Source organism: Onychostoma macrolepis, chromosome 01, assembly GCF_012432095.1.
Source record: "Onychostoma macrolepis isolate SWU-2019 chromosome 01, ASM1243209v1, whole genome shotgun sequence".
NCBI classification, from domain to species: domain Eukaryota; kingdom Metazoa; phylum Chordata; class Actinopteri; order Cypriniformes; family Cyprinidae; genus Onychostoma; species Onychostoma macrolepis.
Window position 1 is genome coordinate 37,800,674 of NC_081155.1, and position 17,845 is coordinate 37,818,518.

The 17,845-nt window shown below is 36.6% G+C and overlaps 2 long non-coding RNA genes across 2 annotated transcripts; one reads left to right on the forward strand and one right to left on the reverse strand.

The window, feature by feature from the left end:
* Window positions 1-1,360: 1,360 nt before the first annotated feature.
* Window positions 1,361-10,867, forward strand: LOC131550149 (uncharacterized). Its single transcript, XR_009273542.1, has 4 exons — window positions 1,361-1,950; window positions 2,559-2,591; window positions 2,692-3,072; window positions 9,277-10,867. It is a non-coding gene; the product is annotated as an uncharacterized LOC131550149 (long non-coding RNA).
* Window positions 10,868-13,283: 2,416 nt separating this feature from the next.
* LOC131546468 (uncharacterized) lies at window positions 13,284-16,992 on the reverse strand. The gene is made up of 3 exons (XR_009272714.1): window positions 16,886-16,992; window positions 16,226-16,394; window positions 13,284-13,476 (listed from the first exon to the last, which is right to left on the reverse strand). It is a non-coding gene; the product is annotated as an uncharacterized LOC131546468 (long non-coding RNA).
* Window positions 16,993-17,845: the final 853 nt, after the last annotated feature.

Sequence of the window (17,845 nt, forward strand, 5' to 3'; positions counted from 1 at the left end):
CGCAGCAAACATATTTTGCTTGTTATCAAAACATAATCTACTCTAGAGGGACTTGAGAGTTGTTGTTACTGATTGTATTTGGATGTCTACCGGAAGTTAAGTTAGGGCCACAAACGCGCGCATGCGCAGTAACGTTTGTTTATGTTGTTGCTGTTGAAACCGTCTATATGCCCATTAAAATTAACGCATTTTAGTACAATGCAAATACACTAAAGAACCATATATGTGTACTACTGAGCATTAACGTGTTTCATGGAGCGGAAGATATGATGACTAGTTGCCTATAAGTATTGTAATGGTGCAAAAAGTCAAACTTCAGAGGAATGTCATCATTAACCTTTATTGGAATGTAAAAGTACACCCAAGCTTAGCTGCAGGAATCTGTGAGGGCAACGGACAAGAAAATTGCTGTACCCAGGGCAGGCTTAGTAACAATTACCCTTGTATGGTTGTCTATATACAGGGGTGCACATAAGTTTTTCAGCCTGGTTCTCCTATGAGAACCTGGAGATTTGGTTTGGTCCTCACACAGGCCATGGCATGTAGTGTGACTCATAAACTATAACTATAAATTTTTTTATTAATAATAGTGATAATAATATTATTGCATTTCATTTATTTATTTTTTGTTTGTTTTTATATATATAAATTAACTAACTAAAAAAATAAACTAAATAATCAAGTGTGATAATACAAATGCAATTATTTCATAGTAAACTTAAAAATAAAATGTTAATATTTTTATTATTATCATTATTTTAATTTTAATTTTCAAACGTAAAATCAGCGAGCTTTTATTTTGGCGGGTTGCCGGCAAGTAAGTATTATGCGCTTCCGGGTTTAGCGCTGCTGATGGAATTGCGTCAGTGTATGAAATGTCACAGACAGTTTTGCTTTGAAAACGGCAGCAGGTAGCCTAGATTATGCTTTCAGTTTGAATAGAAATCTTATACAGTACAGTCTGTCGATCTAAAATGGTAATTGTGCATTAACAGCTGTCAACCATGTCGGTACGCAAATGCGCTGTCAGAACTTATTTACGCAGCGCATTTTTAATTTTGGTCGCGCATGCGGACCTGCGGATGTGCACCCCTGACTATATACAATAAACATTAGTGCTGTCAAAATGAATTATTAATCCAAGTGATTAATAAACTCAATCCTGATACCTTCCTGGTTTGTACTATGCTCAATTCTATAGCTAATGGCAACAATGTCACATTTAACTAGAAGATGTAACAAACACTTTGGACTCAATCCTGTATGTACAACAACAGGGTAATCTACATCAGTTACATTTCGCTCGAGTTCTCTTCTTGAGTCTCTGCCACGGACATCTGCGTACTTGGCTACATACGTCTGCTGTGTCCAGTGTTGGGGGTAACGACCCAGCAAACACAGAACGTTGTGACGACGTCGCCAGTTCGTCGTCCTTTGGTCAGCGCGACATTACTTTATGGCGACGTTGTGAGGACGTCGTGGTAAAGTTCCATTTTTTAGAATCTTGGCTAACGTTCCAGAAACGTCGTGGGCACATCCTCAAAAGACGTCGCTTGTTAGTCCGTGAAGAACGTTGTAGCGACGTGGTCAGCTGGTCTCATGATAACTTTTCATATTATTGCACTACATGTATTATTATGTTAAGATACCATTTGGATAGCCTATATTTTGGAAAATTTTAAAAGATGGCATGAATTATTATATTTGTAGGTACGTATGTGTCATCAAATTAAGGACAAAACAAAAACCAAATAGCTTGCTTAGCAAATGGTGATCATTGTTAATTACATGTTTGTGAATGACTGAGAATGAGGTTTATTGAAAGAGGGCTCGGGACAAATTAACATTTAAACCAGCAGCGCGCGGCGCGTCACTGTCTGTACTGCTGCGCGAGAGTGCGCGTGCCCGTCATTAACGGTCAACTTCCAGCAGACGGACACGGAGGAAAAGGTAAGCGCTAATAAATCTACTTGTATTCATCGTTTTTACTGATTTATAACGTTAGATGTCACCAAAGATGAGTAGTGTTTTGTATTTTTGTAGGTTTTCCAATTTAATTTAATAAATAAATGCCCTGTTTGGTTAATTAGCTCAGGAGCAGTCTCATGAGGTGGTCTGAGGTAACGTTAACTGTTGAAACCTTGAGATAAAATGTTATACCTTTCTTTTAGTTATTTGAAATTTAACACGATAAACTATACAGTATTCACTTTCAAATACTTTAAACTTTAACCGTAGTAAAGTTAATTAGTTTGTTTGACTGCCTGCCTTTCGCGCTAGTCGATGATGCTCATGCTAGCCATACTGTAAACTTGAATATAAACTGCTGTATAAAGTTTAATTAGACCGAGGCTGCCGAAATCATGTTCAGTGTGTGGGATTAATAATTACACCTTTCCCCCTCAAGTGACAGGCCTGTAAATTGTGTCATCTGCTCGTTAATGGTGTTAATGGTGTTTTTTTTACATGCATGCTTTTTATGCTAGTTTCATTCTCAAATAGATCTGATACTTTAGTTTCAACAAATCTTTAATAAACAAATGGTTCACTTTTTTTAGGTCCTGACTGCCACCAGTCGAGTCAATGATTCAGTGAGTTGCTTATTAGAAAAGATGCTCATTTGTTACAACATAGTATTATAAATGTTTTATTCATTGCTGTAAAACTAAGTTTTTTTTTTTTAATCATCAGGTGGAGAGACAATCTGGGCAGCAGCAACAAGACAACTATTACGAGTAGAGATGGGTTTCAAGATCCAGGTGCAAGGTGCAATAAGATGCAAGGATCCAGGATCAAGAGATCATTCATCATGAAGACTGTTCAATAGGAAGCAGCGAATCCTGGGTGAAAAACTAAACCTGGTTGTTTCAGCATCACTCAGGCAAGGCAAAATACATTTAAATTGATTTCAGTAGGTTATATGTTTCAGATCATCCTGACCATTCTGTTGTCCTGGATTTGAAGACATGCTGGAACTGTATTTCTCGTGGCTGAAAGATTTGTGCAGCGGTATCCAGACATATAAGCACCCTTCCTGGACCCACACCACTAAAGGCTCTGGAGGAGAGACAGGTAATCCACAGGGTTGGATTTAGGGATAAAAATACGCACTGCAAACGGAGCATGTGTGAAACGGGCGTAAAACCTGCCGAAAGTACAGTGTGTTTGGGTTCTTAAAAGTTTAAAATTTTATATATGATTGTTAATTTAACTTTAATTAAGATACTGTAGTTCTTAATGTCATGACAGATGTTTGCATCCTGACAACTTTAAAAAAAAATGGACACAATGTTTAAGAGGTTTTAAATAAACAGTAGCACAGTGTAGCATAGTTTGTGGTTATGCTTGGTCTTTCTTTGGTGCTGTTAAAACCACCACAACAAACCTGTAGCTCTTTTTATGAAATAGTAATAAATCGCATTTTAAATCGCAATTTTGATCAGAAAAATCACAATTAGATTTTTTTCTCCAAATTGTGCAGCCCTACCAACAATGACATTTAAAAATATACACTTTTTGTTATACCATAAAAATAACAGGTAGCCCATCTGAATTATATAACATTTAGTCTATCCATCTCATAGTAGCCTACCAAAATTGTATTAACAGTAGAAGTGAAATATTATTGTAGTCTTCAAATCTGGGTACTGTCATGTTTAAAAATCACTTAGAGCAAGTTTGGTCCCATCAGGCTAACATGACAGTCACGACTCATGCCGCTGTAAGCTTTTCTTTTCTTTTGTTTTCACCGCGATCTTTACATCACACATTACATTACATATTTCATGGCACACTCGTTTTATGCGTTTTTGGCACCACCTATTGTTGTGGGTGTATTATTGACATGTCAAAGTCTAGACCCTGAATATAAGACGACCGCATTTTTTCAGATGTATTTACAAGAAAAAAAACATTGTCTTATATTCGGTCAATACGGTAATCATAATCTATGACAAAAATACTATTATAAACTAGATTATTGGATAATTCAGCAGCAAAAGATACTCTAGAAAAATCATGGGTGCACAATAATTTGATAAAATCTAAACATTTAGTGAAACATTTTAGTGAAATAAAGGCCGTTCCACACTGAGCGCAATGTGAATCGCCGACGACGGTGCTTTCACACCGAGTGCGAAACGATTGTTCACCTTGTGCTAATTCACGCATGCACGCTAGGTGGCGCCGACCAACAATGTATTTTTCCTCAGATGTGTATCTCGTATATGGATTTAACATCGTCTGCTGCTCAATATACAGCATTAAATTTTGATAAGTAAAGTTTGGTTCTACACCAGAAACACAAATATCTTTAATACTTACAAGAATATCCTATAATATAATTAGAGGTACAATTAGAATCAAGCTACACTTGAAAATTTATGTAATTATTAATGTGTTTGTTTATAAGTCACTTAAAACCATCATCGAGTGCTTCTAATAACTTCCGATTGTGATCTATAGTTGATTTTGATTATAATAGGCAGTTGTATGTCATCAACATCCTTCATTGTTATAAAAATACCACGAGCTGTATACAAAACACATACAGAAAATATATCGTTATAATCATATGTCTATTTGCTTTCATATGTCATGTGTAGCGGCACAAATGTACAACCCGTGTGCAGAATGATGCGCTTGAAGCAACATGGAGTCACAGCGCAGCGTTACGCAGAGAAATGTTCAAAGCACAAAGGAAAGAGATATTGGTGTGTAGTGTATTAAATCTGCGTGATAGTTTGAGCCTTTTCTTTTAACAGTTTTAAATCTCAGTTTATGTGCGCTCTTAAAGAGAGTTTCATTGTTTTGACTGTAGTAACCGAACGTGACACGCAGTTTGAATGCTGAATGGAGGATGACAGACAGCCGCATAGCGCAGAGAAGAGTTTACATGAACTTGAATTTAGTGATTTAAATATTCATCTGTACCTCACACTGAACTATGGAACAGCTTCAGAACACTTGGAATATAGCGCACAAAACTTTATGGTGCTTTATAATGTTTTGTGCCTTTAGTGGGGCTTAAAAATAACACGGAATAGTACACGCACAATAACGGATTTGGATTGGTCTCCTCTGACCGATACCCGATCTGGCAAAAAATGCCAGTATCAGAGACGATACCGATCCTGAGTATCGGATGGATGCATCTCTAGTTGGATTTCACAATTCAGTTACTCATAGCTAGATAGATATCAATTAATAGTCTAATTCCAGAGCCTTTGAGAGATTTTGTTTTTCCCCAGTCAGGTGGAATTTTGCTTAAATCGTTGATGTTCATATGGTCTTGTTATGAGAAAAATTACTAACTGAGCAGAGTACCTTATGATAGTGGTTTTCAATTCTGAACCTGGGGACACACAGCACTGCACATTTTATACATCTCTCTTACTGACACAAGCTTAGTTTAGTTCATGGAGCTCTTTCCTAAGGAGCTGATTATCTGAATCAAGTGTGTTTAACAAGAGAGTCATACAAAATGTGCAGTGCTATGGGTCCCCAGGACCACAATTGTAAACCACTGCCTTTATGAGCACCTCCCGAGCTCCTAGTCATTTTAAATGTTTAAAAATATTGGAGTTGGCCTAAATTTGACCAATGTAAAGACTCTCCCCTATTCCTAAACCTTACACAACCACATCACTTTGCTTGTTCTGTCTGGGGGATCTGGGGGCATGGTCTCATTTAAGAAATTATGTACATTTTAAAGTTACATTTGTCTATCTGGTTCACTTTGAGAGTTCAATATTAAGAGCTTCAATGCATGCTCAGCGTGGAAACTTAACAAAGAAAAAAGTCAATGCAATGACTCAACCCTCTTTTTAGTTACTGTAGACCCTTAAGAGTTTTGTTAATAGGTTTTAAGCTAAATCTTCTAGCTAGGACACCTAGTAGTAAGATAAAATTCTCTGTGAAAATGGCCCCAGAATCTGCCTTTCCTTGAGAAGCTGGAGAACCACTTAAGATTTCAAAAGGAAGATTCACAGTTTGTGGCCACCATCAAAAAGTCTCGGGTGACTTATCCAAATTGTCTATAAAATTATTTGTTTAATTATTTTTATTTGTTTATTTTTGTGTAGATTCAAGGAAAGATGAAAAATAAGAAGACCGCAGCGAGGAAGGAAGTAATCATCACAATGTAAGTTCTTTGAGAATGTGTGCATTGTTTATTACAAGTTGTGTTTTCATTTAAATGTAGCAATGTACACAGCTGGTCAAAAGATTGAAATATATTCTAAAATATAATTTATTTCTGTGATCAAAGCTGGATTTCTAGCATCATTACTCCAGTCTTCAGTGTCACATGATCCTTCAGAAATCAAGAAACATTATTTCATTAAACATTAAATCAAGTGTAACCTTATTTCTGCCACTGCACAGTTTTGACCTGTAAAAAAATCCCGCTGCACACCACTAAGTATTATAAAAATAAAAAATAAAAAACCAAGGGGAAAAGGTTGTTTTTTTTCTCAATAATTAAACATTGCGTCATCAGAGTTGGTATTTTGGCTTTATCTATGATCAGACACTTGCACTTAATTTCTGACAATCATACTCAAATGGAGTTAACAAGGTTTTTGACGATTGACAGAGATCTGTGTTTTCTCCATCATTAGAACGGCCGCATCTGAGACAGTAAATTAATAGCTTAGCGTTTTCATCAGTTTGCAGGTTATAAAGTTTATTGTAGCTATATGGGCACTCAGTTTCTCTTGTTGTTAATGATAACAATGACCAACTGCACTGATTTAAAATAATAACAACGAAATATAATAGAGAAGGAAGCTTTTGATAATCTTCCATGGCACACCTGACCTGTCACGGCACACTGGTTGGGAAACACTGGTCTACACGACGGTTCAAAAGGTTGGAGTGACTAAGATTTTTTTCTTTTTTTTTCTTTGGGAAGACATTAATAGCAAGGATGCATAAAATTGAATTAAAGTGATAGAAAATACTTATTACCGTATTGTCCCGAATATAAGACGACCCTGATTATAAGACGACCCCCCTTTTTCCAGATGTACCTTTTGGAAAAAGGCTTTTTGAAAACCAAATCTTGTTTTTGTTTTTCTCTCAGTAAAACACATTTTTTCTTAAATTATTTAATTTTTGTTTTGAAAGTATGGTAAATACTGGTAAAATGTACCAACAATGACATTGAAAAATATACACTTTTTGATACACCATTGAAATAACAGGTAGCCCATCTGAATTATATAACATTTAGTCTATCCATCTCAGAGTAGCCTACCAAAATTTTATTATCAGTAGAAGTGAAATCTTATTGTAGTCTTCAAATCTGGGTACTGTGTTATGTTTTTAAATCACTTACAGAGCAAGTTTGTTCCCATCAGACTAACATGACAGTCACGACTCGTGCCGCTGTAAGCGTTTCTTTTTCTTTTGTTTTCACTCGCGATCTTTACATCACACATTACATTACATATTTCATGGCACACTCGTTTTATGCGTTTTTGGCGCCACCTATTGTTGTGGGTGTATTACTGACATGTCAAAGTCTAGACCCCGAATATAAGACGACCCTGATTATAAGACGACCCCCTTTTTCCAGATGTACCTTTTGGAAAAAGGCTTTTGAAAACCAAATCTTGTTTTTGTTTTTCTCTCAGTAAAACACATTTTTTCTTAAATTATTTAATTTTTGTTTTGAAAGTATGGTAAATACTGGTAAAATGTACCAACAATGACATTGAAAAATATACACTTTTGATACACCATTGAAATAACAGGTAGCCCATCTGAATTATATAACATTTAGTCTATCCATCTCAGAGTAGCCTACCAAAATTTTATTATCAGTAGAAGTGAAATCTTATTGTAGTCTTCAAATCTGGGTACTGTGTTATGTTTTTAAATCACTTACAGAGCAAGTTTGTTCCCATCAGACTAACATGACAGTCACGACTCGTGCCGCTGTAAGCGTTTCTTTTTCTTTTGTTTTCACTCGCGATCTTTACATCACACATTACATTACATATTTCATGGCACACTCGTTTTATGCGTTTTTGGCGCCACCTATTGTTGTGGGTGTATTACTGACATGTCAAAGTCTAGACCCCGAATATAAGACGACCGCGTTTTTTCAGATGTATTTCCAAGAAAAAAACATCGTCTTATATTCGGGTCAATACGGTATATTACAAAAGATTTGATTTAATTTTTTTTTACTTTGTTTTTTTTTTTTTTTAATGTTTTGAACTTACTTATATTATAAAATAATCATGAAGAAAAATATCACGATTTACACAAATATTAAGGAGCACAACTGTTTCTAGACTACGTTTACATGTGCACAAATAATGTGATTTATTTCCAATAATCAGAGTAAGGACTTAATCACATTATGATGTTTACATGTCAAGAGCAAAGCTCTTCACTCCCGTTTATATGCAATTTCCATTATTCGTATTATTTGAGTTGTGGTTATTTTTTTACCGCCATTATTCACATAACATAACCCCACTGCTCAGCACAAATAGGTGTGTTACTAGCCGCTGTTTTAATTTGTCTAATGCAAAACATGTTTGTATGTTTGTATTCCATACATTTTCGCCACCATAGCAAAGTGATGGCAGTGTCACTTCAGCTGGGTTTGCCTGCACTGGATGAGGGTAAGGAGCAGAGACTGGTGTGCTGACAGAGTTTAGTGATTCGGCTCTCCAGAAATGCAAAGCTTTCTTCCCCATCATTTCTAATCTGAGGTGCGTTTCCCAAAAGCAACTATGGTCACAAGTTCCATACTTACCAATAGAGTTCAGTGGAACTAACGACCATAGTTAGCTATCGATGCTTTTGGGAAACGCACCCCTGCAGGTGCGTGTCACGTCATTCACGTACGTCACGAGCACATGCACACTGGTCAGAGAGGCAAAAATGTGATTAGGTGCATGTAAATGCACTGATTGATAATAATCAGAAATGTTTCTTAAGCAGCAAATCAGTATGTGAGAATGATCATGTGACACTGAAGACTGGAGTAAAGGCTACTGAAAAATTCAGCTTTGCCTCACAGGAATGAAATACATTTTAAAGTGTATTAGAAAAAGGGTATGAAAACTGTTATTTTAAATTAAAAAAATATATATATTTTACAATATTAATGTTTTGTACTGTAAATTTGGTCAAATTAATATAGCAGAAGAGATTTCTTTTGAAAAACATTAAAAAAAAAGAAAAAAAGATTGCAGATTTTTGACTGGTTGTGTTCATACATTAGCAACATTAACATGATGATATCCTCCCTTTCAGCTGCCGGAGAAGGATATTGACGATGCAGGCTCAGGACGGCGAAGAGGAGGAAGAACACCTTTAACATAATTTTCTCATACCTTTGTCATGTGTTATAATAAAAACAATAAACCTGACTACAATAATATGGTAAATTTTATTAAAAGATTCCAGTTTGCAAGGAATCTGGAGTCTCTGACTCTGCCCTAAAGGAACTCTTTGCTGAGGAAGACCAAGTGCTGAGGAGGAGCCTTGTTCTACAGCAAAACACTGCATCAACCCTCCATGACAAGATGAAGAGTGAAGAGTCTCCTCCTGTCCTTCCCTCAGAAGAGCCTGTCTTCTGCTGCTGGGGTAAGAACGACACTCTTCCTCGTCTCTCACAGCCGTCCAGCACCTAACTCTGCCTCCTCAGCACTGTCTGAAAGAGTCTTCTCCACAGTCAGTAATCAGAGATCACACATTCTCCAGAGAAAGTCAACACGCTCATTTTCCTAAACAAAAACTGTTTATGTTTTGTGGGTGGGCCAAATTATACAGGAGTGATGCTAGAAATCTTTATATTGTTCATTTTACATATCTTTACTCTTTATGAATGTTATTTTCTTTATTTATTTTATCTTCTGAGAAGCCCAAGAACTATGGTTCTTTGGTAATTGTAACATTGTTTAGGTTTATCTTCTGATAGTGAAGCTGTATTAAAGCACATCAGCACCAGATATTAATGAAGTATCTACTGAATTGTTTCATATCTTTTTTATCATGTCTTTATTTTTTTGCACCAAATTAAGGGAGTTGTATCAATAAGAGTACTGATAATTATTGATAATTTTCACTGATAACAGCATTATTTAACTATGCCCAACCTTAATGAGACACAAACTTTTTCAGTTGATTGGTAACACTTTGCATGGTTAAAGAACAGGTGTAATGTTTTGGTTTAGTATTTGTAGAAAGTAACACTGAATAAATGTTGATTCATGAATGAATGCATTGTGTTTTTGTCTATTTTCTATTAGAATTTAATGTTTTTGAATTGGTTTGCACTGCATGTATGTAATGAATGTATTTACTATAAATCCCCTATAATTAAATTACTGTTAGATTTTATAAGTTTTCTTTTTTGCACCAAAGATGAGTTTTCAAGGTTATTTCAAGGTAATAGTCGGAACACATTCTCAGGACCCAGACTAAAGGCGAGGTGTAAATATTAAAATTAAAAATTAACGTGGTATTTTAGTCCTTAGGACATACTTGGTACGTTGCTGCGACCAATATGATCCGGTACTGTCACGTCCTCACAACGTGCCGGTTTGGTCGTTAGGACGTTCTCAGCACGTTCCAGCGATGTACCACTATAACGTCGCCACGACGAATATGGGAATCACAAAGTTACGTCGCTGGTACGTTATTTGGTACGTCGCTGCGACCAATATGGTACGGTAGAGTGACGTCCTCACGACGTGCCGGTTTGGTTGTTAGGACGTTCTCAGCACGTTCCAGCGACGTAACAAATAACGTCGCCACGACGAATATGGGAATCACAAAGTTACGTCGCTGGAACGTTATTTGGTACGTCGCTGCGACGTATATGGTCCGGTCCAGTTACGTCGTCACGACGTAACTGTGTTAGCTGGGGAGTTACAAAGTTAGTATAGCCTACTTATCACAACATTGTCAATCGCAAACGCTAATTTATTCAAACGTCTCTCTACCGAACTACTTACTGTAGCTTAATTTGCGGAGGACGAAGAGAAAGCACCCGTTTGATAAATGAGCCAGTAGTGGAGAAATAATCACTTTTAAGAAATAATCTGAGTAACGACCCAAACACTGGCTATGTCCTTGCTGGAGTGTGACGTGATTTGTGTCATGTGCAGGTGGATCGCGTACAAACCAATAGGGTGTCGGAATGGTATATGTTTGTACTTCTCATCCAACCACAATCAAATTCACTTTATCCGGATGGCGCGATTTATCTGGATAGGTTTTTATATATTTTTTATTAATTTTTTTTGAACGATGACCGGAATGAAATCAAGCCGAAATGAAACAGGAGTAACGAGGCTATTTTTAAAATGTAAGGAGTAGAAAGTACAGATAATTGCGTGAAAATGTAAGGAGTAGAAGTAAAAAGTCGCCTGAAAAATAATTACTCCAGTAAAGTATAGATACCCAAAATTTCTACTTAAGTAAGGTATTTGTACTTCGTTACTTGACACCTCTGATCAAAAGGGTGGACTTCAGGAGGCAGACACACTCTGTGAGTTTAAAAGACCCATCTCTTTAACCTTCCATACACATGACACACTCACATTTCTATAATTCAAATCTCTTAAAGGATTTTTATGCTGCACCAATTAGGGTAAGCAGCAACACTTCTTATAATATCTAATGTACATGTTAATTTGTAAGAAGAATGACATCATTGCTTATATTAGTTGCTTATATACTGTCTCACCCTCATCCCTAGGTTACAGTAATCAGCTGATCCAGCCGTATCCAGACCAGACGGTGGACCTGCACCCAGGAACGACCACAACACATCCCTGACTGTCAGCGGTGACCATGCCAACTATGACAGATCCCTGTGAAGACCTCATTGATGGCCCCAGCACAGATCCTCAGCAAAGACTACGAGAACCAGACAAGCCGTCTGCGCAGACCCTTTTTACCAGCTTCACCTGCTGGCGTGATATTACTTCATGCAGAAGAAGTTGGATGAAATATTCTGAATGATATCAATCCACAGTCTGACTTGTGATGCAGTCTGGAATAATTACACCACGTTCATTCGTTTTGCTAGACAAGAACTGGTTTCCTGACTGAGCCGGGTCTTGTTTGGGTTCCTTGTCACTGTTGCCTTTTGTCTTGTTTGGTTGAAGACACCTAATATTCAGCAATATTATTGACTTGTCTGCACTGACACCATTTGATAAGAACCGAACTGAATTATGACACACAATGTTTTATACCCAGATAGCACAGGTACGTCGCGGAGACGTCTGTGAAAGATCGTAGCATCTGATAAACATCGCATTCGATCGAACGTTTTTTGTTGTTAATGAGTCGTCTTCTTTACCTCTATACGACGTCTATACGACGAATCTTCAGCATTTGAAAGTAGGCTACCTGCTGCCATGCACGCAGCGCCGGATCGGAGCAAGCAGACGAATCAGTAGAACCCGGGTTTTTGCAACCGTTGTTGCATGATTACGCCAGAAATAGAACGAGGAATCATTTTACTGACGGGAGATTTGTCGAGTCGCGCTGCATCCAGGCGATAGTGATTATTGTTGCGTGCATCGCACCACTCGCGTCCGAAGACACTTTAATAAAATACAAATACAACAACAAACACACACAGGAACACTCTTTGAAACCCACCATGCACAACCAGCCTTTAAATCTGTTTGTTTGATCCTCTGTAGACAAAAATACATGCAGAAAAATGCCAGCCCAGTTTCTTATTTGAAGTGACCCTCGTTTCAAGCAAACTGTAATTTTACCTACTTTACTGGTTTACATTCCTTGTATGTCATCTTGCAGAAAGCATAAATTAGACCCTTCTTATGCCACGCTTGACTGCTGCTTAGAATTTCAATTGTTAACATTACAAGCTTGAAAATTTGAGTAACACCTTAATTTATACCATGTTCTATGAAGGTGAACGGTTTGTGTCAGGTGATTCTTTGACTCCATTCCATGCATTGAAATATAGTGTACATATTCATATTTTGTTCCAAATAATGTTAAAGGTGACAAAGGCAAAGAAAACCCTTGATGAATGAGGAAGAAGCCTTTGGATGAAACACTATACAAATGTCTATTTGATTTAATGCCTCACAAAATTAATGCTGACAAACCCGTTTTCAGCACACTTATTCTAGTGAAAGAAAATTCACTGAGCCTGTAATAAACTTTAAATAATATCTTTAAATAATAAAACATTAAGGACACACTTTAATGTATTAACTGCTGAAAGCATCGAGTTGAGTTGACTTTATTCACAACATAACAGTCTCAAATAAAGAATATAAAGAGCTCTAATAGAATAATCCATAACATCTGCAATAAAACAAGGTGCAGACCGTGCATGGCAGACACGGGTTATAGACTGCACTTAATGAAACTTCGTTGCAAGTTGAGTGTGGGATTGATGGTGGGCTATAGGTAGATCTGTGCATCTTAAGATGAACCAGTGTGTCATTCCTAGTGTGTCTGGTGGAGAAAAGAAATAGAAAAAGATGTTAGAGCATTTTATAAGGAAACAATGTACAAGTTACTGAAGGTGTAAACAATAATACAATATCAGGCAGTGAACACCATGTACAATGCAGCAACATGCACACAATACTATCAACAACCTCTGTGCTAGATACTACACTAAGCTGTGCCACTGAAATCAGACTGATTAACATGATTGTCACAATATTCATTTATTTAAATAAAGTTTTTGGGTGAGCCATCCCTTTAAGGTCCATGTTTGATGGTTTGATAGTGATAATTGCTCATTTAACAGTATTGCCGTGAAAGCTGACAGTAATGAATAAAACTGAACAACAATCCAACTACTATACATTAAACCGCACAGAGCAACAAACCCAAAGCTGCCCTGTGCATGCGTGCCCAAAATGATCTGAGACAAGCAGAAAGCAGAAATAATTTGTAGAAGTTGCTGACAGATTTTGGCTTTCACATTTAGCTCATCATAACTGAATAAAAAATGTTATGCGACCATTAAAGAAGGATTGTTACAACTGCTAGACTAATGCAGGTATTATCGCATTATAGTCCTCCACGTCCGCTGCGTTCTCAAAACTCTGGCCGTTTGATAATACCTAGAATATCAAAATCGACTGCGGGCGGCAGATCCTTTTCCTATTTAGCACCCAAACTCTGGAACAGTCTACCTAACACTGTTCGGGAGGCAGACACACTCTGTCAGTTTAAATCTAGATTAAAGACCCATCTCTTTAGCCTGGCTTACACATAACACATTAATACGCTTCTATTATTCAAATCCGTTAAAGGATTGTTAGGCTGCATTAATTAGATCAACCGGAACCGGGAACACTCCCCATAACACACGATGTACTCGTTACATCGTAAGTTGAATGGCATCTGCGCTAATGTTTGTCTGTTTTTTCCTAGTCTGTTTCTCGGTCCGTGTCCGATCAGATGGTGGGTCGGCGCCGGAGGTGACGTCTGCGGCCCTGATCGTCGGCGGAGACCAGGACGCCCGGATGACCCCAGAGATATATCCCCAGATATATCAACCAAAAATAACAAAATAACTAAAATATAATAAAATACCTAACTACATAATACTACTATTGTTAGAAATTGCAACAAAATTAAAATAGAAATAGAAACTTTTGAACTGCGGGTTTCGTCTGGTCAGAGGAGAACTGGCCCCCCGACTGAGCCTGGTTTCTCCCAAGGTTTTTTTCTCCATTATGTCTCAGAGGAGTTTTGGTTCCTTGCCGCTGTCGCCTCTGGCTTGCTCAGTTGGGGACACTTAATTTCTAGCGATTATCGCCGATTTGATTGCACAGATACTATTTAAACTAAACTGAGCTAGACAATGACATCTCTGAATTCAATAATGAAATGCCTTTAACTGAAAATTGAGTGTTTAATCTTATCATTATACATTACTGACACTCTGTCCTCTAATTTGATACTGTTAAGTGCTTTGACACAATCTGTATTGTAAAAGCGCTATATAAATAAAGGTGACTTGACTTGACTTAAGGGACTTATTCCTGTAATGAGCAATCAGCAAATCCTGCTTAAAAATTAAAGATTAAGAATTTCAGTGGGCCCCTATATCTTGCCCAATTTTGTCCTCCAAATAACATGAAAACTGAAGTTAAAGAAAACAAATATAGTGAATGTATTTTCGTAGGCTGTGCTACACATTCACAAAAAACAAAACGTATTTAAAATGCTAAAAACAAAACACAGACTGGTTAACTGGTATGGGGAACACATTCACATGTATATACACGTATATTCTGAATATAGTAAATTAACATAGCTGCTAAGCAATTGTTTTACATGTAACAACTGAAGTAATTACATGTATGGGTACTAAACAGAATATTAAACCTACATTTAAAGTAAATATTTTAGAAAAATGTCAATTTTAGTCAGAATTATTATGCTCCTATTTGCTTCAATTATTTCAAAATTAGACAAGGACACAACCATCAAATGTAAGTTATTCACTGGAGAAACATGACTCAAGTCCACACGCATCTGTTGAAGCGTCTGACGGGGCAAACCACGAATAATATTTGTTTATTGAAGCACTTTCTCTGCTCCTTTCAAGTTTTGTGCTCTGTGTTTGACTCAATCCCATCTACTCCAGTTATAAAAGATGCTGCTGGTTCAGATTTAACAGATGAAGTCATGCCTTGTCTGGACTCTTGTTGTGCCAGTTGTCTTAAGATTTTTAGTAGTATGGCTGTCGCCATCTTTGATAACTCTTTACTCACTATTGCTATAATTAGAGGTAATAATACTGCTGGACTTCAGTTACTTGTGCATACAGACAGCATCCGAAACACTATTGTAAGCAGTTGTGTGTAGAAAACATAGAGACTCACATCTGTAAGTAAATGCAGATGTTACTCCCAAACAGTGACAGTGTAAACATAGCCTACCTATGAGTCATAACAGTTTGTCCTTTTGTTTTTCTTTACTTTTATAATTAATTGGGTTAAACTGTCTTCTGCTTTTCAACTCTGGACAAACTTTATTTTATAATTTAGAATTATAAAATAAATTTATAGAAAATGTGTCATTTAATCCAATTAATCTAAAACATTATTTGATTTTTAAAATAATCAATGGTTACAGCCTAAAAAAAAAAAAAACATTCAAATATAGACAACAGTGCGCTATAAAACTGATTACATGTAGGAAGAGGTTTGGTGGAGGAAAGTGGGAGAAAAGTCCTCACCCAAAGTTTGGCCCGTAATTTCCACAGCTGGTGCACCCAGGGGTTGTGATGAGATCAGCTCAAAATCTGCTTTACAACATTAGAGCTTGGTCATATGAGGTCATTCTTCTCAAGTGGTCTAATGGTCCTCATTGGAAGTTTGTCGACACCCCCTAGTTGTCTCCGGACCCTGATAAAGATTGACACAAAGTTATTTTAGGGTTGGGTGGTATGAAAATATATATTGTGGTGACAATAAGAGTGTCTACTCAATATTTTATTGCTGTATTGTTTTTATAGTGGTATGTAAATATATTCAATGCAGCACAGGACTACTTAAATCTATTAACACGTTAGAGCAATTTAAAAACAATGCATGGATGAGAATACATATCTGAATTGAAGTTAATACAGCACTTAAAGAGGTAAAGCTTATGTAGTACAGAAAACACTGTATCATAAGCTAGATGTGTGTAGATGATCACAGTTTTGAGATTCATTCTGAAACATGCAGCGATATTTAATTATACACCACATCACGACTTCAGTTTTATTTTGATTATTCGTGCAACCCAATCTTTTGCATCTTGATTATTACATTGGGACTTCAGTTTTGAGCTGAAGCAAAAATATTTATATATTTACATATGTACTAGGGGTGTAATGGTTCAAATTACTCACATTTTGGTTTGCATCACGGTATTAAGAGCCCAGCTTCGATAGGGTTCGGTATGTGCTATGTACAGAGAAAAAAAGGGCTATTGTCAAACAAGTACAAATAATCAAACTACAATCAGTAGCACAAATAAATACAAAGCAAACAAACAAATAAAATAAACAGCGCTTTTCCAGTAGGTATTAACAGTAGTTTTCAGGTACAGAAATTGAAAAAACAAACAAACACTCATATCAGCCAAAGTTTGCTATGCTGAACTGCAACAAACCAACAACATAAGGAACTGAGGAACCAACATTTTTGAACGGTCACTGTTGGCCTATAATGGAACAAAAATAGCTAAAATCAACAGATTTTACTAATACATACAATTTCTGTGTAAAAATAATATAAAGATGCAGCTATCTTTCTAAAGTCATTTTTACCCTCCTGTAATTTGGCTCCAAATATTACGTGAAAATTGCCATTTTCACCCCCCTACAAAAATGTGGATTATTCAATAAATAAACTTAAATTTATCTCTCTTCAGAAAAAATGTAAATGTAAATGTAAAAAATTGAGGCAGGGACCTCTGGTTGAGTTGACACAGAATGACCCAATAGTCTTTTGGATTATTGCAAAAAATAAGCTTCAGAAAAGCTTAAAAAAAAGACAGCATCGTCTCTTAGTTTCAATCTTTCTAAAAAATCCTGTGTCGAATTGTGCCTTGTTTGTAAACAAATCTGCGGTAAAATTAAGTGAATATGTTTGTCGGACTAAAATTGCAGATTTTACCTTATGATTGGTCAGATCGCCTGTCAATCAAACTTCCTGCGAAAGGTCAATTGTGCCAATTTTGTGCCACATGCAAAGAAAGAATTTTCAGATTCAGAAATTTTTTTTTTTACACTATATTTTGGCCTTTTCCTAACCTTCCTAAGTTACTGTACTGTGTCAGAAGACTTGTATATATACCACAGAAAATA